Raw genomic sequence first — 25,093 nt, forward strand, 5'->3', positions numbered from 1 at the left:
TGCGTACAGATCTATGATTTGATTCACTTAAAGTTTTGACATTCCAGTGTAACGCCAATGCGGCGATACAGACGTAAACCGTAGTGGGATGCGGTGAAAGCATTAATGAAAGAACAATTACAAAATTTCTGAGACAGGAAAAAATGAAAGAAATTTAAGTTAGGATGGGAAGACGTAGATTTCAAGCAGACTCCTGCTTGTCACAAGCTGAAAGTTTCATCGCAATCTGTTTCTATCCAAAATGCAAGACAAATATCATGTCTCGTTAGGCTGACATATTACCCACAGTTCAACACATTGTATCTCATAAACTTTTACAACGACTATTCGTAACGTGCTATTATTGTTGTTTCTGTTATAGTCTTCAATGAAAACACTGGTGAATCGGATTTGTGTCACCCACATTTTCATTCTAGCAGTGTCCTAAGGCTGACGAGTAGCATGAGTGAATCTCCCATCTTTCTTCGATTACATTTTACATTGATACATATACTACCACAACCAATTTTGGTGTAATAAAATACTTTTACAAGAGACCCGTCAGTTCTAGGTCTATACTGGAATGGACATAGTGTCATATTTTTCAGCTACCGACTATGTACCTCGCTGCTGTTCCAACCAACTGCTCACACAGGCTACGTCTATATGATCCATCAACATTTTAAAGGTCAGTTTTTTCTACGTACTGATAATTTTCTCCGCAACATTTGCCATAGATTGGATATAACGACATAGAGCCTCGGACCATGTGACTGCGATTTTTTTTCAGTTTCGTATTTCATCTGCAATATCACACTCTACAAAATATGAAACTAAAACTTACGATCTGGATTCTACAGCAGACGGTTGTGAATTATACTGGATGGCTGTACCAGCCTCTGCTTTTTCTGCACGCTAAAGAAGGTAAGAACGTCGGCTTTGTTCATGTGCCATATTTTTGGAAGAAATAACAAAAAAGAGAGTGGCACTAATTTTTCCGTTGTAGCATGCCACTGTTTACAGTACAAAATCCAATCTCAGAATTATAGGTATAGTCTGCGAATTTTTATTTCACATACGAACGGAAACGACTTATGTACATTGTTTCACATACAGTTTAAAACGCCATATTTACGTGCAGTAACACCTCCTGGATATCTGATGAAGAATAACTTCCGAAACGCGTCATATGAGAAATAACAACATTACTTGCATGATTTTTTTTTACTCTTACCATCGCGACCCAGTCGCCATGATTGAAGAACTACGGATTATTATAATAATGGTCGTATACCTACTGGAAGATTTTCTGTAACATTTAGTTAATCTTGAAATGCTTGGGACCGATATGTTGCCAGTGTTAATGGCGATAACAAGCCAGAGTGGTCAAGATTCTCGATTCCCGGAATGGATGAACTGTTTATATACATAATTAAGTTTGTACAGAACATTCAGTGAGCGAGTCATACTCGCATCTGGCCACTTTTTCTTTCTTTAACAAGGAAGATTCCTGCTGTCACAAGTCTGTGTAGTTTTAAATATGCCTCTGTACCCAGGTTAATATTTAAGTTTCTGACTACAATGTGGGTACGCAAACTGCAACACTACGTGTGAATTAACGTCATTTACAGCCATCACAAAATTTGATGTTGGTGTAGTCCCACCTCTATCTTTTGACTCTTAACTCCGTCCGAACAGGCCTTGAAGACTCAACGGTACCGACCGACCGCCGAGTCAACCTCACCCACAGGTGTCATAGGATGCTGCTATGGAGGGGCATATACTCAGCATATTGCTCTCCCAGACGTTGTCAGTTTTTGTGAATGGAACCGTCACAGCCCAATCAAGTAGCTCCTCCATTGGCCTCACAACAACTGGGTGTGCCCCACTTGCCAACAGCGCTTAGCATATCAGATGGCCACCCATCCAAGTGATAGCCAAGCCTGAGAGCGCTTAACTTCGGTGACCTGACTGGGACAGGTGTTAACACTGCGGCAAGGCCGTTGGGCCGCTATCTTTTGACACGATTGAACAACAGCAACACTATCAAAGCTAACGCAAGAGGCCATGGAATCAGGTCAGGCCGTATCCGACAAAACACGGCTACGTCAGGGACTACCTGTTAATGTGACATAAACTTCCACCACAATGTCGGCTGATTACCGTACATCCGGTATAGCCGAGAACAAGCATCGCAATGAAAGAGACTCAACAATAAGAAAGAGCTACTGTGGTTCACGAACGGGCCATAGACTCTGTTGGTTCCACGTGATGGGAACAGATGCCTTGTCAAAGCAAACATACACCAAGCCCATAGAAATACTCGTCATTTGTAGGTTTGTTGGCGAATGCATGCATCTGGCAGCGGAAAGCTTCGAGGAGAGGTTCAGGCTGGTCCAAAAGTTGACATGAATCTACAAGCTGTCATCAGGAGACTTGCCGTCTTCTAACTACAAGCCTACTGCTGATTCTGCGTCCGACTTCGTGGATTTAGCTGCTTCCATCCAGTGAGGCACCTCCAGGGCTACTTAGTCACTGCCAGCCTTCCACCCTGGAGGGATACTGTTTGGGACTAGACAGTCACTCAGCCACCTTCGCCTGTGTGGGCATATTGTCGTATATGTCTCCATATGTAAAATCTGGTACTACAATGTCTGAGAGCTGTTTTCCTCTACGTAGTTCACGGAGAGATTCTGCACCTTCCGACGCGACCTGCCCTGAGCTGCAAAGGTACTTCCAGTTGGCGTACATGCAGCCACACGACCATTCTTAACTCAACGGTACCAGATCTGCTGTCTCCATTAAACGCCCTGGCGGTCGTTGCCAGCACCGTGCTTCGTTACGAATGTTGTAGTGTGTTCACCAACAAAATGTACGTTTAATCAATGATGTTTTCGTAATGAACTTCAGCTTGCAGCCAGATGACCACTCGTTGCTCTACTATTTCCCCGCCCAGGGTGGTGAATACAAGCTCCTGACGCTACAAGCCCAATTCCACCATCCATCGTAGTGGCCACTTACCCTCGGTCTATACAATGGCATAATTTCTCTTCATATGTACCGTAATCAATTATGGAAGTTTAGGGTTTATTCTGGTATTAATTTCTTATCATACAAGGGGCCACAGCGATTATAATGTAGGTTCTGCATTCTATCTCAGGTGCCAATGTTAAATGAGCACAGGCTATTGCAAATTATATGCTGCTGATAGCTATGGTACAGGAATGCTCAATTGCGTTAAAGAGCACACCAAAATCGAGAATAAGTTTACTTTTGCAGGAAAAGTGTACTGACTGCTTCACGTAATGAGAGTCGGTATAACATCTACAACTTGGGACGGATCAAGGAACTGTAGGGAAGTTACGTCAGAGTACGGGGATTACGTACTCAGATTCTGACCATGCTAAAATAAAGAACAATACTCGGAATTTCACTCCTTGAAGGAAGCAGAAATACGGTTCACGTCTCTGGTGACAAGTTGTATCTAGACTGCCGCAGACTTGTAGTGGACGGTCTGGTTCTGAGACGAGGCTTATATACGACTTGTTTACTTGTTTATCTTTAACGGCAGACTCAATCTTATATGTTATATAAGACAAGTGGATCATCAAATGTGAGCTGTTATTACAGATTACGCGACAAATCAGAGTAGCTAAGACTGCGTGACAACTTGTGTTGACAGGATGGCAAGGTATATCACCTTGCGACAGCTCTCACTGCTTCACTAAAGCTAGCCATTGTCTCCTGTCCTCCACAGTTTGCGCAATACGGTACTGACGAAGCGCTGATCAGTATTTAGAGCAAGAACAGACAAGTCATTATGCACGTCACGTACCTACAACCGAGTTAACGGAGGGGTTGCTCAAAAACACAATAAATCCGAATAAAATTGTCCAGAGAGAATCTGTTGTACGTTGTACGGCTTATACTTCCAAAAATATTTATCCAAAATAGAGAAAATATTAGCAAATGAGATAACGCCAAACAGCAATAGAAATACCTTTTCTAAGTTGTGCACTGTTGTTAATGAAGTCACTATATGATTCTTTCGAGTGTTCTCAGAAATATGGGTTGGGAACAAAGCCAGTCAGTAAACTGGGTGCTCATTGGACTGACAAATTTTGGAAAAACTGGTCAAGGAATATGGGAGACCTAATGGAGACTTACGGGCTAAGGAAATCGTTTGTGCTCCTCATTCTTTAGGGAACGGTTGACATCGTGGTCCTAAAAGTCATCGTCATGTATCAGGACATTCGAGCGATGATGCTACGACCTTTTCTCAAGTACTAGTTCCACAATATATGTTTTGTTTCGCTGAGTATGTCTCCGTATTGTCGAGTAATAGTTTGTTTCGCATGTGACATAGATGTACTAGCCAACGGTCTAACTGCCACCTGGAGGGAAGAAAGTGCTTACCACGGAGAGTAGGCAACAGAGGTCGACTGCAACCTAGTCAAAGAGACAATCCGTCATTCGAGGGAAGTGTTATGCAGTGATATATACCTTTACTGCTTGCTCAATATACAGACTGAATAACATGGGGGATAGGCTACAAATCAGTCTCATTCCCTTCTCAACCACTGTCTCCCTTTCATGTCCTTCGACTCTTATACATGTAGTATGGTTTCTGGAAAAGTTGTAAATACCCTTTTACTCCCTGCATTTTACCTCAGCTACTTCCAGAATTTCAAAGAGTGTATCCTAGTCATAGTCTCAAAATGTTTCTCTAAATCTACAAAAAGTGAAAATGTATATCTGGATTCCTTTAGTCTATCATCTAAGAAAGAGTTAGAATCAGCATTGTCTCACGGGTTCCTGTATTTCTCTGGAGCTCAAACTAAGATTCTCCTGGGTAGGTTTCGATCAGTCTGTTCGTTCTCGATGAATAACTCGTGTTAGTTAATAAGCCATTAAACTGAGAGTCCAGTAATAATGACGATTATCAGCAGCTAACGTTTCTCCAGTTGAGATTATCAAATACTTCTTGAAGTGTGAAGTATTTCGCACTTCTCGTAAAAATCTTGGATTCCAGGTGCAACAGTTTTGCCACAATTATCCTGAAGACAATAATAATCCTGAGAAAATATTGTGTTTACTAGGTTCTTTCTTCCTACTTAGGTCTTGCAGTACTTTGTCAAATTCTTCTCACATCAATCATATTTTTGAGCTAATCTTCGTCCAAACTGACTTCCCTCTCCACAGTACTCTCTTCAAGATTCTTTACGTTATATACTCCTCTATTCATACCTTTGTTTAGTACTGTCTTTACCTCTGAGCCGGCCCGGGGGGCCGAGCGGTTCTAGGCGCTACAGTCTGGAACCGCGAGACCGCTACGGTCGCTGGTTCGAATCCTGCCTCGGGCATGGATGTGTGTGATGTCCTTAGGTTAGTTAGGTTTAAGTAGTTCTAAGTTCTGGGGGACTGATGACCTCAGAAGTTAAGTCCCACAGTGCTCAGAGCTATTTGAACCATTTTTACCTTTGACCTTTTAATATTCATACATCTGTTTCTCATTTCTCCTAAGGTACACTTAATTTCCTACACGATACATGTATTTTTTTCTTATGTGGGCCTTTACAACTTTGAAAATCTTCTCTAGACGTTATTGTTTTATAAATTTGCAGTTTCTGTCAGTATTTAGATGCCTGATTCCCTTTTGTCTGCTTCATTCGTTCGCACTTATATTTTCTCCTTTCTTCAATTGAGTTTTTACACTAGTGCCCTAGAACACGTATCTTACTCGGTCTTTTTGCCTACTTGTTCCTCAGTTACCTTCGCTATGTCATCTCCCAAGACTATCCATTCGTTTTCTATCGTTTTCTTTACCCCTGATTCAGGCACTCGTTGCCTAGAGTTTCTTTTGAAATTCTCCTCAAGGTCAAGTTCTTCCATTCTTTCAGTCCTGTCTTCTCAAATTCCTTCCTTTCTGCTATTTTTTCAGTTTTAATCTTAAGCTCATGACAAACAAATTATAGCTAAGAATTCACATCTGCTCGATAAAATATTTTGCAGTTTACGTTCCAGTTGCGAATTTCTGTCTTGCAATTATGTAATCTATGTTAAAACTTACGATGACACAAAACTTCCTTTCATGATCCTTAAATCAGATTTTTCGAATAAGTAAACAATACTGCGTGGAAAATGCCATCAGGCTACTTTACCTTACATTCCTTTTCTCCAGTTTATGTTCTGCTTCTATTTTTTCTTCTTTCCCTTTTCTTGCTGTCGAATTAAATTTTCACCTCTCTTAATACAATGAATAATTTCTTTTGCCTCATTTTTCCAATTTCTTGATCGTCAACGGAGATAGTGGACGTATATAGATGTAGTTGTACTACCGTGGTGGATAATTAATTCTGTATAACTCCAGTATAATAATGTACATAATAGTTCACCTGCACTCCTATTTCTTACACATTACTGAACTTACTTTTGAATTACCCATTTGATTTAGCATTGATAACCTTGTACTCACCTCAGTAGATAACCTTTTTTCCCGTCACCAGACTTCAGTAATTTCCACTTTATCCACATAAACCTATCCCTTTTCAAATTCTCTAACCTCCCTACACGATTAAGGGATGTAATATGCCTTGCTACGACTAGTAGAACGTCAGAATTTTTCTCATAATATGAACCTTCTGAGCGGCCCACATCCTGGCATCGGAATTAGAGATTATTTCACATATGGAATATTTTCCTAAAGCGAAAGCCATGCAGTAGAGCTGCAACTCCTCGGGAAATATTATGTTCCCTTTAGCCGTGTTGCAGTATCCGCGTATAAAGGTTGTACTGGGCGTTGTTAAAGGGCCACATTACTCATTCACCCTAATTGTTGCCCTGTCAACTTTTGAAAAGACTGCTACCGCTCTTCAGGAAACATACGTTAGTCTTGCAGCTCCATAGATACCCCTCGATGTGGTCGCAGTTACGGTACCTTTATCTATGGTTGAGGTACTCAACCCACGCTATTGCGGCAAAGTCCACGGTTTGCGAAGGGCACGGTAACACGCGGTACTTCACATACACTGCCTGACACAAAATGTGAGGCATCTAGAAGGGGAGAAGTAAACGAAATTAAACTTCACAGGTTGAGAAGGCGTGTGATGATGTTTCAGTGATGATTATGTCGAGTCAAAATTACAAAAGACTGAGCAGTATCAGTTCAGTTATCAGTATGAAGATGCACACACTCTGGTCTGTGTACGCGTACTGACTGGGCTGAGAATGGAGTCGTAAAGCTGTTGTACCCTGTCCTGAGACAAGGTGGAAAATAACTGTTGTAGCTGGGCCTGGAATCCTGGGTGGTGGCAATGGGACTGACTCGATGTTCAAGTTAGTCGCAAACAAATTCTGGGGATCTTACTGGTCACGGGAGTGCGTCAGGGTCACGCAGACTGTTCCCAGAGACATATGCCACGCGTAGATGAGCATTGTCCTATTGAAAAATGGTCCCACGATACTGCATCATGAAAGATGCCGCATGAGGCTGCAGGATTTTCGTCACGTACCGTTGTGATTTTAGAGTTCCCTCTGTCGTTACCAGCCGTGGCCTGCAGTCGTACCCAATGGCTCCCCACACCGTGACGTCAGGAAAAACACTCTGTGCCTCTCCTACACCATTGGAAGAATATTAATGGGATCTCTTGCTCGGTCGGTGCAATACTCGCCAATGATGATCATACGTGGTACTGCAGAACCGCCATTCGTCAGAGAAAACGGTGCGACGAAACCTGTCAGTAATCCATGCTTTTGGTTACTCCACCATCCAAATAAAGCAGTTTGTGATTTGGTGCTGATGACGGCCAACTCATGGGACGCTAATTCGCTAGAAGATCGAGATTATAAGAGACGGAGGACATGTTCATAATATTTCAACGATGGGAAAGATAATCAGCCTTGTACTTTGAAAGGAAACATGCCGGCATTTGTAGGTAGCAAGGTCGCTGTGGCCGAGCGGTTCTAGGTGCTTCAGTCCGGAACCGCGCTGCTGCTACGGTCGCAGGTTCTAATCCTGCCTCGGGCATGGATGAGTGTGCTGTCCTTAGGTTAGTTTGGTTTAAGTAGTTGTAAGTCTAGGGGACTGATGACCTCAGATGTTAAGTCGCATAGTGCTCAGAGCCATTTGAACCATTTTTTTCCTTGCTTTTTGTACTTTGAAAGGAAAAATGTAGACATTTGTAGAGCGCAATTTAGAAGAATCGCGGAAATATAAAATCCTCATTGTCCGTTGCGGATTTGATCCCTAGTCCAGATACTGCTGGTCTTCGACTAATGTTGTGGGATGACTCTGCATGTTGCAGGGAGTCCATTTCTAGTTCTCGGACGACAGGCTCACATGCGAAGGAGTTCCGATGTGCCTGGCGCACAATATGGCGATCGTCTCTTGTGGTGGTCAGACGTGATTGACCGGAACCTTCACGACTTACTGCAGATTTACATCAGCCGGTCAAATGGAGACTCACCACGAGTGCCCTTTCTCTTGTCAGGTGCCGATAATGCTGTCTCACACGATTACATGGCATATCCGTATTCTTCACTCTGATCATTCAACATCTGATGCTGTTCACGATTCTTATACACCCCATACTGGTAACAACAACAAGTATAAACAACACTAATGCAGTCTTTTCTCCATTCTGCCTGTCACAGAGAAGTGCAACCCTAATAACTTACATACCCGCTGACTGTGTGTACTCAGTTACACTGACATCCTCTCATGTCTTCTTGACGCTTCTCCTTTCTTCTCAGGCGGTGTGTATACCTGTACATGTACTCTTAGGTGACAAAAGTCATTGGATGCTCCCTAATATCGCGCCGGGACTCCTTTTGCTTGGCGTAGTGCTGAATATTAATGTGACATGGGCTCAACAAGACGTCGGGAGTACCCTGAAGAAACATGGAGCCGTACTGTGTCTATAGTCGTCCGTAATTGCGAAAGCTTTACCGGTTCAGAATTTTGTGTACGGACTGACTTCTCGTTTACGTCACACAAATCTTCGACGGGATACATGTCGGGCGCTCGAGCTGTCACTGAATGTACTTCGAACCACTCGCGAACAACTGTGGCTCAGTGACATGGCACATTGTCGACCATAGAAATTCCATTGTTGTTTGGGTACATTAAGTTCATGAAAGGTTGCAAACGATCAACAAGTAGCCGAACATATCTATTTCCAGTGAACGATCGGTTGAGTTGGGCCGCAGGACCCAGTCCATTCCACGTAAACACATCCCACACCATTATGGAGCTACCACCAGCTTGCACAGTGCCTTGTTGACGTCGTGGGTCCATGGCTTCGGGGACTCCGCACTACACTCGAACCCAACCATCTGCTCTTACCAACTAAAACGGGGCCCAGGCCACTGTATTCCAATCGCCTAGGGTCCAACCTACATTGTCATGAGCCCAGGAGAGGCGCTGCACTTGATGTTCTGTTAGCAAAGGCGCTCACCTCGGTCGTCTGTTACCATAGCACATTAACGCCAAATTTCGCCGCAATGCTCTAACAGATACGTCCGTCGCACGTCCTAAACTGATTTCTGCGGGTATCTCAAGCAGTGTTGCTTCCCTCTAAGCAATGACTTCTCAACAATAACGAAACTGTATCCGATCGTAAAGTGAAGGCCGTTGACCACTGAGTTGTCCGTGGTGAGAGGTAATGCCCGAATTATTAAATTCCCTAATGATTTCCTAAACGTAATGTCCCACACGTCTAGATCCAAATACCATTTCGCGTTAAAAGTCTGTTAATTCCCCTCGTGCAGCCATAATCACGTCGGAGAACCTATACACGCGAATCGCCTGAGTAGAAGTGATAGCTCCGTCATTGTTATACCCTTGTATGTTTTGTGTACGGGATACTACCGTCATCTGTATAAGTACAAATTGCTATCGCAAAACTTTTGTCACCTCATTATACAAAGGCTTCTTCCTTTTGCCGTTCGAAGTCCTGTCAGAAATCATGCCTTGCGATGACATGTTTGTGTATACAGAATCTGTGTTTACTTGCATTCTTGTACCTGAGAAATTTTTTTCTTAGTTCGAGTTTTTGCTACCTTGGAGCTACTATGGCTACCAGAAGTTCCTCAGAATTTGATTTTGGAAGACTTTTATGGCAATTTAATTATTTCGTCGGACAATAGCAACCCTGTAAAGAGAGCATGTCCACTAATAAACAGAAAGATGACTGTATGGAATTCTTTAGGTGCTTCGAAACAGATGAGCAATTATTTCAACGCACAGAGAGACACGTGCGAGGCTGTTAACTGAGAGAATCTCACGTAATATCGTTAAACTGTTATCGCTGAACTGAGTATTTTATGTATAATAATGTGTGCTTCTACAGAAAAGCAGAAAAGTGAACGATTGTTTCAGTTACATAATATGATAGTGTCTACGATAATCTTCTGGTGTAAATAACAAGAAACTGGGTGCATTAAATGATGTAATTTATTTCAATAGTGGGAAAATGAACAGATGTGCACTCACAGAGATGATGGAAACACCTGCTGGGTACAACGTAAAGAAATAACTGGTGGCAGTCGGCCTTAAGATATCGGTCGAAATTGGAAAATTGGTGGCTGAATATATATGAGAGACACAGAGACATTGTGCCACACAAGCGGCTTGTAGTGAAATTGTGTGCTTATGGAATGTCGTCTCAGTTATGTGACTGGATTCGTTGTTTCCGAGCAGAGAGGTTACAGTTTGTAGTAATTGACGGAAAGTCATTGAGTAAAACAGAAGTGATTTCTGGTATTCCTCAAGGTAGTGCTATGGGCTATTTGCTTTTCCTTATCTATACAAACGATATGGGAGACAGTCTGAGCAGCCGTCTTAAGTTGTTGTTTATCGTCTAGTAAACTCATCAGAAAATAAAAACAAATTGCAAAACGATTTAGAAAAGATATCTGTATGGTGCGAAAATTGTCAATTGACTCTAAATAACGAAAACTGTGAAGTTATCCACAAGAGAGCTAAAAGGAATCTGTTCGACTTCGGTTATACGATAAATCAGTCAAATCTCAAAGCAGTAAATTCAACTAAATGCCTAGGTATTACAATTTCGAACAACTCAGTACTTTTACGGAAAGATAGAGGTGTTCGTTATTTCCACGCGCCATACGAGATTAGAGTAAAAGAGAATTGTGAAGGTGGTTCGATGAACCCTCTGCCAGGCACTGAAATGTGTTTTGCAGGGTATCCATGTAGATGTAGATGCAGATGTAGACTAGACAAAATCAGAGTCTGCCTCGTAGCTCACTGGTTAGCTCACCTCTCTGCTAGTCATGTGTTCGACGCCCGCTAATGTAAAGGTTTTAACTTAGTGAAAGGACGAACAGGATCCATTCAGCCTCCTGATATCGACTGAGGAACTTCTTGACCGATTATTAGTGACTCCAGGGTCAAGAAGCCGACAACAGCCATTGGAGCGGTGTGCTGACCCCACGCCCCTCCATAAATTCAAAATTCAGACGATTACGTAGCCTGACATACTTCCTTTATTCATTACAGTACTATCCGAGATAAAGTCCTGAAATTTTTTGGGAAGACTGGAAGATATCGTTCAAAGTAGACTACGAACACTTATTTTCTTTCAAGGTGACAAAAAATAACAATTTGGAAATTGCATAAAAGGAACCTAAAACTAAGTTCCACCCGCACAAGCCATGAAGGTCTAACGGTACCGACCGACCTCCGTGTCATCCTCAGCCCACAGGCGTCACTAGATTCGTATTATTTTGTAAGCGACTTCCTTTGTTGACGGACTACATTTTCTGAAGATTCTTCCAATGAATCTAAGTTTGGCATCTGTCTTACTCTCGATTAATTTTAAGTGGTCGTTGCATTTCGGATCGTTCCAGATGCATACTACTAGACATGTTACTGAAGCAACTGCTTCCAATGATTGTTCTGCCATTGTGTAATCATACGTTAAAGGATCCTTTATTGTATGATTATATGATAGCGGAACAAACACTGGTAGCAGTTACTTCTGTAAAATATCTGGGAGTATGCGTGCGGAACGATTTGAAGTGGAATGATCATATAAAATTAATTGTTGGTAAGGCGGGTACCAGGTTGAGATTCATTGGGAGAGTGCTTAGAAAATGTGGTCCATCAACAAAGGAGGTGGCTTACAAAACACTCGTTCGACCCATACTTGAGTATTGCTCATCAGTGTGGGATCCGTACCAGATCGGTCTGACGGAGGAGATAGAGAAGATCCAAAGAAGAGCGGCGCGTTTCGTCACAGGGTTATTTGGTAACCGTGATAGCGTTACGGAGACGTTTAATAAACTCAAGTGGCAGACTGTGCAAGAGAGGCGCTTTGCATCGCGGTGTAGCTTGCTCGCCAGGTTTCGAGAGGGTGCGTTTCTGGATGAGGTATCGAATATATTGCTTCCCCCTACTTATACCTCCCGAGGAGATCACGAATGTAAAATTAAAGAGATTAGAGCGCGCACGGTGGCTTTCAGACAGTCGTTCTTCCCGCGAACCATACGCGACTGGAACAGGAAAGGGAGGTAATGACAGTGGCACGTAAAGTGCCCTGCGCCACACACCGTTGGGTGGCTTGCGGAGTATCAATGTAGATGTAGATGTAAACTGCCTTCCTGCCTACGTAGCCGCAATACGTCACATTTGTTTACAATGAGAGTCAGTTGCCATTCCCTGCACCAAGAGTCGACGCCCTGCATTTCGAATTCAGTTTTGTAGCGTTGTTACTTTTCTGTATACAACATCATCATTCATGTAAAGCGTTATGGAACTTCTTACGTTATCTACTAGGTAGTGTGTGTATATATATATTGAAAACTAATGGTGCTAAAACACTCCTCTGTGGCATGCTCGAAGTTAGTTCTAAGTTCTACATCTGAAGACTTCTCTTTGTTCAGACTGACATCTGTCTTTGGTCTCCCAGAATCTCTACAGTCCAGTCACACAGTTGCACAGAGGTGTTCTGATATTCGTTATGCTCGTATTTTGTTCATTAGGCGGAAGTGCAGAACCACATCGAATGCTTTCTGAAAGTCAGGGAACATGCCATCTATCTGAACGCCTGAACCTACAGCTTTCCGGGTTTCGTGGATGAAAAGAGTGAGCAGGGTTTCACACGAGTAGTAGAGCAACCTCCATTTTGGGCCATTTTGCAAGTGTGTGTTGCCTACATCAGGGGCAGGTATGCATTCAGGTTTGCACCCGAGTTCATACCTGACCCTGATGTTGGCAACATGCACTAACAAAATGGCCCAAAACGAAGGTTGCTCTACTACTCACATGATCCCCAGCCTTCAGAAATGTTGTAATAAGCGTGCATAAAATATCTTCCAAAATTCAAACTGACCTACACCATAGATATAGGCCTGTGATTCTGTACTTCTCTTCGACGACCCTTCTTGAAAACGGGACTGCCATGTGCTTCTTTCTAGTTATCAGGAACATGTAACTCCCCTAGAGATCTACAGTTCACTGCTGCAAGAAGTGGCGGCAATTCTTTCGCATACTCTGTGTAAGATCGTATTGTCATCCAGTTAGATCCACTGGCCTTCCTTCTGTTGAACGATTTCAGTTTCTTTTCTGTCCCATGGTCATTTATTTCGGTTTAAGCGATTTTCTTGTTTGTCCAACGATTTAAACGAGGCACTGCAGTCTGATCTTACTGTGTCATCCTCCGTTTCAATGCCGTTATGACCATAGTATGTCGGGAAAGATGGCTTTGGTCTGTTTAGTGACTTTGCATAAGACCAAAACTTCTTAGGATTTTCTGTCAAGTCGGTAGGCAGAATTTTACTTTCGAATTCGTTGGACACTACACGTATTACTCTCCTTATGCTGATATGGTTCCGTTTAGTTTTTATTTATTGTAGCTTTTGGTATGTTGAAATTTGCAGTGAAGCTGTCTCTGCTTTTGTAACAGTTTTCTGACATGACTGTCGAATCACGGTGGATTTCACAACTATGTTTGGCACATATCTGTTTAAACCCTATTGTATATTGCTTTCGAAACTTATCCATTGATACTTAACGTTGTTAAGGCTGGAGATGAAACTTTCGTCCTGATTGCTAAGGTAATGCGAAATCTGTTTATTGTCGCTATTGCTAAACAGAAAGATCTTCCTCCCTTCCTTTGTATTCCTATTTACTATTCAGTATGGTGGTAACCGCTTTAAGGCCGCTGAATCTCTGTTCTGCGCCAACTGAGTCAAAAAGTTCGGGTTTGTTTGTCACCAGCATGTCAAATATGTTATCTTCAAAATGGTTCAAATGGCTCTGAGAACTATGGGACTTAACTTCTGAGGTCATCAGCCTCTAGAACTTAGAACTACTTAAACCTAACTAACCTAAGCACATCACACACATCCATGCCCGAGGCACGATTTGAACCTGCAACCGTAGCAGTCCCGCGGTTCCAGACTGAAGTGCCTAGAACTGCTCGGCCACAGCGGCCGGCAATATGTTATCTTCACGAGTCGGTTCTCTGATTAACTGCTAAAGGCAATTTACCAGATAAAGCACTTACAACAATTTCACGCGATTCTCTGTCCTTACTACCCGTCGTAATCATTTGTGTGCCCCGTACTACAACTGGTAAGTTAAAACCTCCACCAAAAATTATAACATAACCAGGAAAATTACGCGAAGTATTCTCCAAGTTTTCTCTGTATTGAGATACTAAACTACAAATAGTGAATGAGTACTTAAAGTTTTAAGCATCTACACAGAAGCGCCAAAGAAACTGGTATAAGCATCCACATTCATATACAGAAATATATAAACAGGCAGAACATGGCGCTGCGGTCGGCAACGCCTATGCAAGACAACAAACGTCAGGCGAAGTTCTTAGGTCGGTTACTATTGCTACAATGGCAGCTTATCAAGATTTAAGTAACACAGCATCTCCTACGTAGCGATGAAGTGGAGATTTTCCCGTACGATTATTTCACAAGTGTACTCTGAATATCAGGAATCCGGTAAAACATCAAATCTCCGACATCGTTGCGCCCGGAAAAAAATCTTACAAAAATGGGACCAACGACGACTGAACAGAATCGTTCATAGTGACAGAAGTGAACCCTTACGCAAATTGCTGCAGATTTCATTCCCCAGGCTGTGATTGAGGCACGCCACCACAGTAGCCTTTCTTTCAGGAGCATTAGTCCTGCAAGATTCACGAGAGATCTTCTTTGAAGTTGGGAAAGTAGAAGATGACGTACAGGCGGAAGCAGAGCTGTGGGGGCCGAGCAGGATTAGACGAGCGGTCTAAGACGCTGCAGTCATGGGCTGTGAGGCTGATCCCGGCGAACGTTCGAGTCCTCCCACGGGCATCGGTGTGTGTGTTTCTCCTTAGGATAATTTAGGTTAAGTAGTGTGTAAGCTTAGGGACTGATGACCTTAGCAGTTAAGTCCCATAAGATTTCACACACATTAAAAAAAAAAAAGAGCTGTGAGGAGCGGACGTGAGTCGTGTTTGGTTTTCTCAGTTGGTAGGGCACTTGCTCAGGAAATATAGAGGTCCCGCGTTCGAGTCCGGATCCTGCACTCGTTTAATCTGCCAGGAAATATCATATCAGTACTGACACCACTGCAAGGCGAAAACTTCATTCTACATAGAAGAACTTGTCATTCAAAACTATTAAGATTAATTTTCTGTTTGAAAATGCATCAAGATTTATGTTTAATGAAAATAACTCGAGCTAAAAACGTTCTAATTTATCTAGATTATTTTTCATTTGGTTCAAAATGTTATTGATCAATCTCCTGCCTGAAATGATGCATGTACTACAATCTAATATTTAGTAACACTGTATTTTGTATTGAAATCTGCATCCAAAGTTAGAAGACGCTAATAAGAGAGTCTCTTAGCAGAGAACTTGAGATTAATTGGAGATTCGCTATATTCTTATTTCCCCGTTATTGTGGTGAAGAAATGTTTCGAAATGCCATAGATTCCCACGCGTTAATTTCAAGTCGGCTCTTGTCGTAAAGAGGTCTCTGTAACGCAGATGTAGTATTACACGCGTTTTCCGATATAACTTAAGATAGTCATCAGCAACGATAGCAAACAATTTTCAGAATGCCAAGTATAAAGAGACTTTATAACGTGAAGTACTGTCCAACATTATCTAATCTCAACGCACAGCACGCGCTAAGAAAGCAGATTTCGAAATATCGTACAAAAAGAATTTCCAGTTTGAAACCACAGTTATTCGCGCAGACTGACATGTATCATTTAATATGTTTGCTTGATAATGTGCTCTTAATAACTGACGATGCATCAAACTGTAACTTTTGAAAACTATAGAAGTTTATACATCAAGAAATTCAATAGCTGCTATTACTAATTTATACGGATCTCGTTCCGCGACTTAGAAATCTGATTTATGTTGAAAACTTCCTCCACACCTGCAAATCGCCCTGAGGAGCCTGAGAGAATGTACTTCACGCTGTACCAGTTACTGGAGCTCTCTCGTGTTCCATTCGTGTACGGAGCGCAGGAGGTAAGATTCCCTTTGTGCTCTCTGCAGTCAGACTAATCTTCTGTTCGTGATCCTTACGACAGCTATACATAGAGGTTGTAGTATATTCCTAAGTTCCTCACTTAGATCTGGTTCTTTAATTTTTTAAGCACGTGTTTATGAGATAATTTTCCTACATCTTCAAGTGTCTTCCAAGATAGTTCTTTCAGCGACTGTGTGACATTCTCCAATGTGTAAAAAAATTCTCTGATTATTAGTGCTACTCTTTTTTGAATACGTTTAGTACTCGTTGTTAGCCCTGTCTCGTATGCGTCCCACACACCTGAGCCATATTCCTGAATTGGTCGCACGAGGGATTTGTAAGCAGTCTCGTTTGCGGACAGATTGCATTTCCCTAGCACTCTACCAATGACTCGACGTCTGTCACCTGCTTTCCCTACTGCTGAGCGTATGACGAGTGGATCGTTTCATTTGAATGTTGCTGTTGTAGCCCGAAGATTGGGTTGATGCAGTTCTACATACTACTCTATCCTGTGGAAACCTGTTCGTGTCTAGTAATTGTGTCTTCCCGGAGCTGTGTGTTTGCTTGTGTTTTCGCTGGAGTTTGTATGGATGTGTGGATGGGTGCCTTACACAATCCCAGCGGTTGAGCTTTATTCATGCTAGTGTAGCGTAGCAGTGGGGCGAACAGCTGTGGGGCAGGTTATACTTTGGTGTATTTAACCTACACCATCCCTGCTCGTCCCACTGCTCGCAACGATCTTCGATTATATCAAACTAATCTTTTTCGCACTGCTACCTGAAACTTGATCTGTGACTGGTTGCTTAAAGGTGATTCCACCAGCGCTGCATTTTTGCTGTCTTCACTCTGCTCGATATGCGAACAGCTGCAGGGTAATTATTCCCGGTGGCCAGGCGAGTAGCGAGGTATGATGTACCACCAGAGAGCAGGGCGGCTGCAACATAAACATACTCTAGGAGCCCAGAGAGCAATAGTCGCCGCATCTCCCAGAAAACTGCGGGCAGCCGCAAATAAAGAAGAGGATTTTGGCCTCACATAAATGGTGCACATACGGAATTCAACGTTACAATAACTCACGGGCGACGATGTAGATCATTGACTACAGTCTACGGAAATGGTGACATGCAAGCCGTACCAAAAACATCTGTTCCGAGTTGATGTAGTGTTACGTGTCAAGCTAATTTCTATGTGAATGGAATCACAGATGTTGGTCAAATGTCAGCCTTCTTGGATGAATAGATCAAAGGTAAATGGCACATACAAAGTGCTGGCATGGCGTGGTATATGGGGGTTCCGCATTGTTGGGAACTACTTCATTCAAAGTACACTAAGACCAGCTCATTATCTGCAGTTGTTAAACGAATGTGTTCTGCCATTGCTGATGTCTGAAGAAGGGACATTTCTTTTCCCAGAACAATGGTGCCCTATCTCATTACATGCTAGCTCTCTGAGCATTACCTGTATACCCCGTTTCCTTGTAGTAGTATAGGATGTAGAGGCTGCCACACGCTTTGATTTAAATCGATCAGATTGCTATCAATGTGTGCCTAAGATTAGAAACCACTCACACGTCAGAAAGCAGACGGTTGATGTTGCATTGTAGTATATGTGTTGGTTAATGTTCAGGAAGAATGGGTGAAAAGAATAACAAGAACCTCTCAACATGCAGAACAGAACGTGGAACACATCCAGTAGCCTTCATGCAATATCATCGGCATTTTACTCGTTTTGTGCAAAATACAACGTAACTCGGGAATGGATAGAGCTATGCTAAAATGAACGGCATCATAGTTTCTCTTGAAAAATTCTATATCTGCGTGATATGCCAGATGATCCTCCTATCAGTTTAAATCTACTTTGACCGATTCATATTCTATATGATATGAAATCGAAGTGTGCATTCATCACCATCATTATTCCACTTAGCTGTGAAGTTATGAATAAAAATCTGCAGACTACAGCTATTCCAGCGTGTAGATGGAAGGAATTGTGTATCTTCAGCCTAGGAATGGGCGATTTTTCCTTGTTGTTCCCGCAACAAGTCAGGCCGCAAACTAATCCATATGCGCTAACCCTCAGGAACTCAGTTGAAAAATATCTTGTGTCAAACGAAACATGAAAATTGTTAAAGTTTCTTTCCAGTTTCGAGACTCTTTTTTTCTCTCTCAATATTGAATTGTTTGAAAATTTGTTGAAAACTTTGAAGACCAATGTATGTAAAAATATAGACTCTTTTCCCAATTTAAAAAAACAGTTTCGAGTCTTTGGGGCTCATCTTCAGGTGTTTGTACAGTCTACATCATTTTTCGAATTAAGGTTACTACTGATTCTGTTAAGAGTACATAGCTAAATTGCAAAGTGGCACATTGTGACTACAATTGCTTTACGAAAGTAATACAGTCACAGAAGCAACGCTGACAAAAAAAAATTATTGTTTTGGTAAAATGTTGTGGGAATGAGGGCGTAAAGCCCAAAGACTCTCCTCTGTCTCCCATCCTCTAGATCAGAGCCTAAAAGTGTGGACAATGTCTGACCACCAGCAACATTCCTCAACTATTCTACCCAGTGAGTATGACAGCTGGCAGCTTCGGGATGTTGGAATACACTTGTTTCACGGTTTTACACAAACAATCACGAAAATTAATGGTGATTTGGTGGTTCTTTCAAGTACTGAGTGCCTGTTCTACTTGTGGAGTACGTAATTGTTTACAAGTGTCAGTACAGCGGTGAGGCCGGCAATAACCAGCGTTTCTGTAAGCTTTGTGTTGTCATGTCGTATGACTTTTAATGGACGATGAATGTTTTCCTGGTATTCCTGCACGTGAGATTCATAAAGGAAGTGACTTGTTTATGCGATTATATTCGTGATACGAGTGATAGCACGTACTGTCCATCTCCTGCACTTTCATCCATAATCTACTGATTAAGCAGATGTGTTTGCAAGGTAATGGAGATAACAGGGCATCTGAAGAACCAGTTCAAGTAGTTATCCCACTGTAATCTAATCTTGCAAGGGACTACCAAGAAGGCACATTTTGGTGAATAACATGCCAGTGTTTCTCGAAAGTGCATATAACGACGAGCACTGCGTATTTAGTCTAATCAGGTAATGGCATATGTCTTTATTACCATTTTTACCTCCTTTTCCGTAAAGAAGAATCACGAATGATAAAAAACTAACTGCTAAAGGTTACATTTTCCATTTGTCATTTCAGTGAACCTGCCTCATAGACTAAATATCCAGGATTCGAATGACTTCTGTGCTATGAGCGTGAATTTCAAATGCACTCTCACTATATGTGTTCTCTCTGACCGGAAAATTGTATTATCAATTGATATGAGAACACATTTGTCTGTCTCGTTCCAGAAGATGATGAGAGAGCTACATATAATACTGACTCTCGTATATGAACACGTAATAGAAATTCCTCTGAAATTGTCAAGGACCTAGGACCTAATTAAGGAAATAGAGGTAGTCCTTATGGGATATTTGAATGGTCGAAGAGGTTCAGAGGTGGATGATGATGTAGTAGGACAATGTGCAGAGTATTTCGTAAATGAAAATGGGGAAAGACTAGTAAATACATCCACTGCATTGGATCTGAAAATCTTAAATGGTTTCTTCCCACATAAATGAATATATACATACACATGAATTTGATATCTGAGGACAATCATTGATTCTAGGCAGCGTGGCTGTCGTAATGGTATTTAGATGCCTACAGATGTCTGGAATGTGACTCCGACTACTTTTTGCTTGTAGCAGAGTTTGTCATTCCACCTTGGAAAATAGTGTTCCTATTTAAAATTCTAAATTACGTTAATTATAATGCATATATTGTCAAAGATGAAAGTGCGAAATTACTTTAAAAAGTGAGACTAGCTAGCAGTATTTAAAGTTTTGATGAACGCAATAATACTGAAGGGAAATGTGAACAAATTAAAAGATGCTTTCATGAGGCAATATATGAGTGTCAACAAAGCAAAGAAAGAAAGCAAAGCATGAAGAAGAAAAAGTATAAGGAGGACGAGAGGTCTTGAAGATAGGAAAAATGAGATTTGGGAAAAATTATGTGAGTAATCTGATAGACGTATGGGAGATACAAAGGCAGCAGAACCTTGGGAAACAGTGAAGAGTTCGAGATGTGAAAGAAGGGATACATATGACAGTTTTGGCGTCAGAAAATGAGAAAATCATTTCAAGACACTGCTAACGAAAAAGAGAAAGGGGTATAAGTACAGAATTTCGAAAATGAATTACTACTGGATATGTAGACCCAATAACTGCGGAAGAAGTTGAAAATCTGTGAAAGAAGAGGAAAATCTCCTGGACAAGGAAACATGCCAATAAAATTAGTGCCGGCCGGTGTGGCCGAGCGGTTCTAGGCGCTGCAGTCTGGATCCGCGCGACCGCTACGGTCGCAGGTTAGAATCCTGCCTCGGGCATGGATGTGTGTGATGTCCTTAGGTTAGTTAGGTTTAAGTAGTTCTAAGTTCTAGGGGACTGATGACGTCAGTAGTTACGTCCCATAGTGCTCAGAGCCATTTGAACCATTTTTTGAATAAAATTAGTGAAGTATGTGTCGGATGAGTAACGGAAATGTTTGAGCAAGTTGTTTAAAGCTTGCATGTTAGAGGGAAAAGAAATGCCCAAGGAATGGCATTTTGCATGTATAACTCCATTTTATAAGAAATGGAGTAATAAGATATGTGGAAATTATCGTGGAATCAATGTTACAAACACCATTGGTACACTTCACGGTCGGCTCCTAAAAGTCGGGATAGAGGAGATGTTGTTGGACAGAGTAAAGTGGATTCTGGAAAGGAAGAAGTACAACATTTGTACTTTAAGATAGCTAATGGCAAGGTGACTGGAAAGGAATCTGAGTAGCCTGTTAGTGTTCAAAGATTCCGAAAGCCCTATCACACCGTGTCACTGAAGAAACTATTTTTAATCCTGAGGGGCAGTGAGCTTCAAATGTCATGTGTTGGAGGTACACAGTATATGCAACCCTTCCAAGTCTGCAGAATGTGTAACCAAAATGGGGAATAACATTTCGTCACAGTCTTTCAGAATTAGGAAAGAATTAAAACAAGGATGCTGCTTATCTCCTACAGCATTTAAAATATACATTCAGAAAGCCTTACAGCTAGCCCCAGTGCAGAAAATATTCCCTAGTTATCTGATGAGGCAGCACGCAATGACAGCCACCGACAGGCGCCACCCCCACACCTGCCGGCGGGCCAAAATGAACGAGGGAAGCTTTTCCGGCATTTGGCAGTTCCGTTGGCGATGAACTGTGCTGACAGAATTGAGACACACACCCTGCAGTTTTTCGCAAACGATTTTACAAAAACTAATCGGTAAAAAAACTGATTTTTCTTTGTAATCTAGAAACTTAACTACTAGCTTCGTTCCATTAAGGCCCTTGAGGCTATTTGATTTTGAAGTTAATTATACTGTCTGGAAATAATTTCATAATGACAGAATATGTAGCTACACGTATAAAATCACACTTCAGGGCCATGAGGATGTGGAAAAGCAAAGAGTATTGTTTTACTTCAATGGTCACACATCCTTTTTCCTTTTGTCCTTCCTGCCATGTGTAAGTATGAATGATTGTGTGTTTGTGCTAGTAGCAGAAAGACTAACCAAAGATACAGTGAGGGTGGGTGTTTGGAAAGATGAAACTGTAGGGAAGGCTGGGCAAGAAAAGTAGCAAGCGTTAAGGGTAGCGAGTATCGACAGCTAGAGAGGGAGTCAGACGGCTCAACCGATAGCAGCCCTCTTGTATGGGGCAGAGAATGCAGTGTTTGGGATATGACATTGTGGCAGTGTGTTCCATTCTGGCTGAGAAGGAAGAAACCTCACGCTCGAAGCCAAAAGTGTAAGAAAAGTGTCCAGTAAATGAGGCACAGAATCGTTGATCTTAGTCAGTCTCAATAGAGAAATATATCATAGCACAATTATTTTGGCGATTTTGGTCTAATTTACTGGTGGTAAGATAGAGACTTAGGTTCTTGAGATGGAATACTGCCTATCAGATTCGTACCAGCGTAAGTCAATAGTTGGTAGCTGAAGGTGTCTCAGCGCATAGCTCAAGTGATATGGTGCGATCTCTTGTGCAGTTTGTAATTGTTGAATGATAAAGTTACATACCTATCTATCATAGTAGAGTGCACAATTGACGCAAAAACGGACAGGGGTCTTAAGCCATGAAATTCTCAAGTTTCTTTCACCGTTCTGCGCTAGAAGGGTTTTACTTGTTTGTGGAAAAGAAGCAATGTTGGTTTACATCAGCAAATTTGAAATTTTTGGAGAATATTTTTGTGTTGGTTACTGGTACAACGGTTTGTGCTACGCGCTGACAACGAACAGTACATTCTGGCTTTGGATACGAAATAACCGAGTAGTTAGCAGAAATAGCTGTGAAGTCAAGCACAACGTAATGTGGGATAATTTTCGGTATTTTGTGCCATTTCCTTTCTACTTAACACACGGAAGCACACTTCGCGACAAATCCTTTAGTGGGTTTGAGTTGGCTCATATCCTCATGTGTGTTCATTAGTATAAATTTAGGTATTATTTAAAGTCAATTGCAGCCCAGTCAGTGTATTTAAATGGTATTATAATGCCTATCATGTGTACTGTAACTGCTGCCATGTGTAAGATCAATTAGTAGGTATTGAGTATTTGTGTTAGTCTGTTCTAAGAAGCGTGTTGGGCACCAGACGCTTGTAATGTTTCCCGTAGTTTGAGCAATTCAGAATAATAATATTGCTTGTTGAATGTAGGGGAAATTTTCAGTTCACGATAATTTATCGTAAGTCGTGGCGTTCCCGATATCGATCGCATAACCAGTCAGATGCAATTAGAAAGTACAGAGTGTACAAACCATATGATAATCAAATTTCTTCCCATTATATTAAAATAACTGAGCATTTCCGTCCTAAATACTTTACTGAGAGCTAAAACAATTTATTACGCGTTATTCTGCTAGGCTCGACTAGGTCAACCGCTGCACAATGATTTTATAATTGTAGTAGCTTAGATTATCGTGCGGTTTGCATGCCCGTGTGTTGAATCCGAAACATTTTGTTTCACATAATTATGTATTCCACGATGTTGCAGCGCCTATGTTATTTCGAATTATTATGCAATGTTCCTCCGGACATGCATGCGTGATGTTGCATCGAAATTCGGAATAACACAGGTGCTGCAATATCCTACTTATCCGCCGACAGTCGGCAAGCGACTTTCAAGTAAAATGTCATATTTGTACGGTAATATACATAGATGTCTCAGTACAGGTTGTAAACATATGGCAGTGTCGTCATACCATTACACAGGTGATGATTGTCCATAATCACAATTACGAATACATTTCAGGTATTATGTATTCCCCTTGAGTCCTTTGTAGTGTGACACCCTTAATTAAGGATTAAGAGACCCATTGACAATAGACCTAAAGTAATAACAATTAGTTCTGCATATACAGAAAATGAACTGAACACAAGTAATGTTTTTGAAATAGAAAATATATCGTGATTATACTCAAATCTCCCATAGATAAGAGATACCTCCTGAGACTGTCATCAACCGGATGTCAAGTCATATACCTATAGAGAAATTTGAGATAGTTCATTACAGAACGAAGCAGATGGGTAAATACATAAACTTCACCATCGTTCTAGACTGCTCGCTCTGAATGCAGGGAAGTGTAAAAAAGTTTCAGTCCTGACGAGAGCTAAGTTGTCTTTTTTCTTGTCGTGCCATTAATAAAAAAATTTCCCTGCTGCCCAACATTCACAATGTGCAGAGGGCGGTAGCCTCCAAAATCAGATCAAATAGTATTATGCCATTGCATAGTGGATTTATAAGAGGCATTACATTGACTAAGAGGTCGAGAGTACGTTTGCAAGCTTCATGGTAAAGTGCCCATACTTGTGATATTTGCAGTTAAGACGCTGCGCGAATTTCGAAAATTTTTGCAGTGAAAAGTATGGATCGCTATGATGTTGTCTTTTGGGCATATTACACCATACGTTGTTGCGAATGTTATTTAGCTAAGACATTGAATTTTTCCTTAGACTTTGTAGGAGGCCCCTATATGTGTCAAATTTCGAGAAAACGGAGTTCATGTGGCAATTTCAATTCCGCCCACACTCACACGATAATGAAATATTCATAACATCCCTTATGTGTCCTAAACCGTTAGAGATATCGATAAGAGATTTTGGCAAATGATAGCATCCAAAGAGGAGAACACTTTGCCACATAGTTAACATGGAGTTGCTTTGTCGGCTCCCTTTCCTTTTGCAAATTGCCCGTCTCGTCCGCATGAGTTTGCAGTCGCAGTACAGAGTGCTCTGTTCATCTAGAGGGCGTGGAAGCTGTGTCACCATCGGGGAAGCGAGGCTTTGCCACGGGTAGTAGAGAGGTGGGACTTCTCTTGCTTGGTCGACGACGTCCTCCCCTCCCGGTTCTTAATGCGTCAAGTAGCTCGAATTTGTGGCGAGGCACACTGACTTTGGGCATTGGGAGATTTGTGTGTGTATAACGGCTTTCACAGTCTAGAGCTCACTCAAGTCTTGCGGATCTGATTA

Source organism: Schistocerca piceifrons, chromosome 8 (assembly GCF_021461385.2).
Source record: "Schistocerca piceifrons isolate TAMUIC-IGC-003096 chromosome 8, iqSchPice1.1, whole genome shotgun sequence".
NCBI lineage: Eukaryota > Metazoa > Arthropoda > Insecta > Orthoptera > Acrididae > Schistocerca > Schistocerca piceifrons.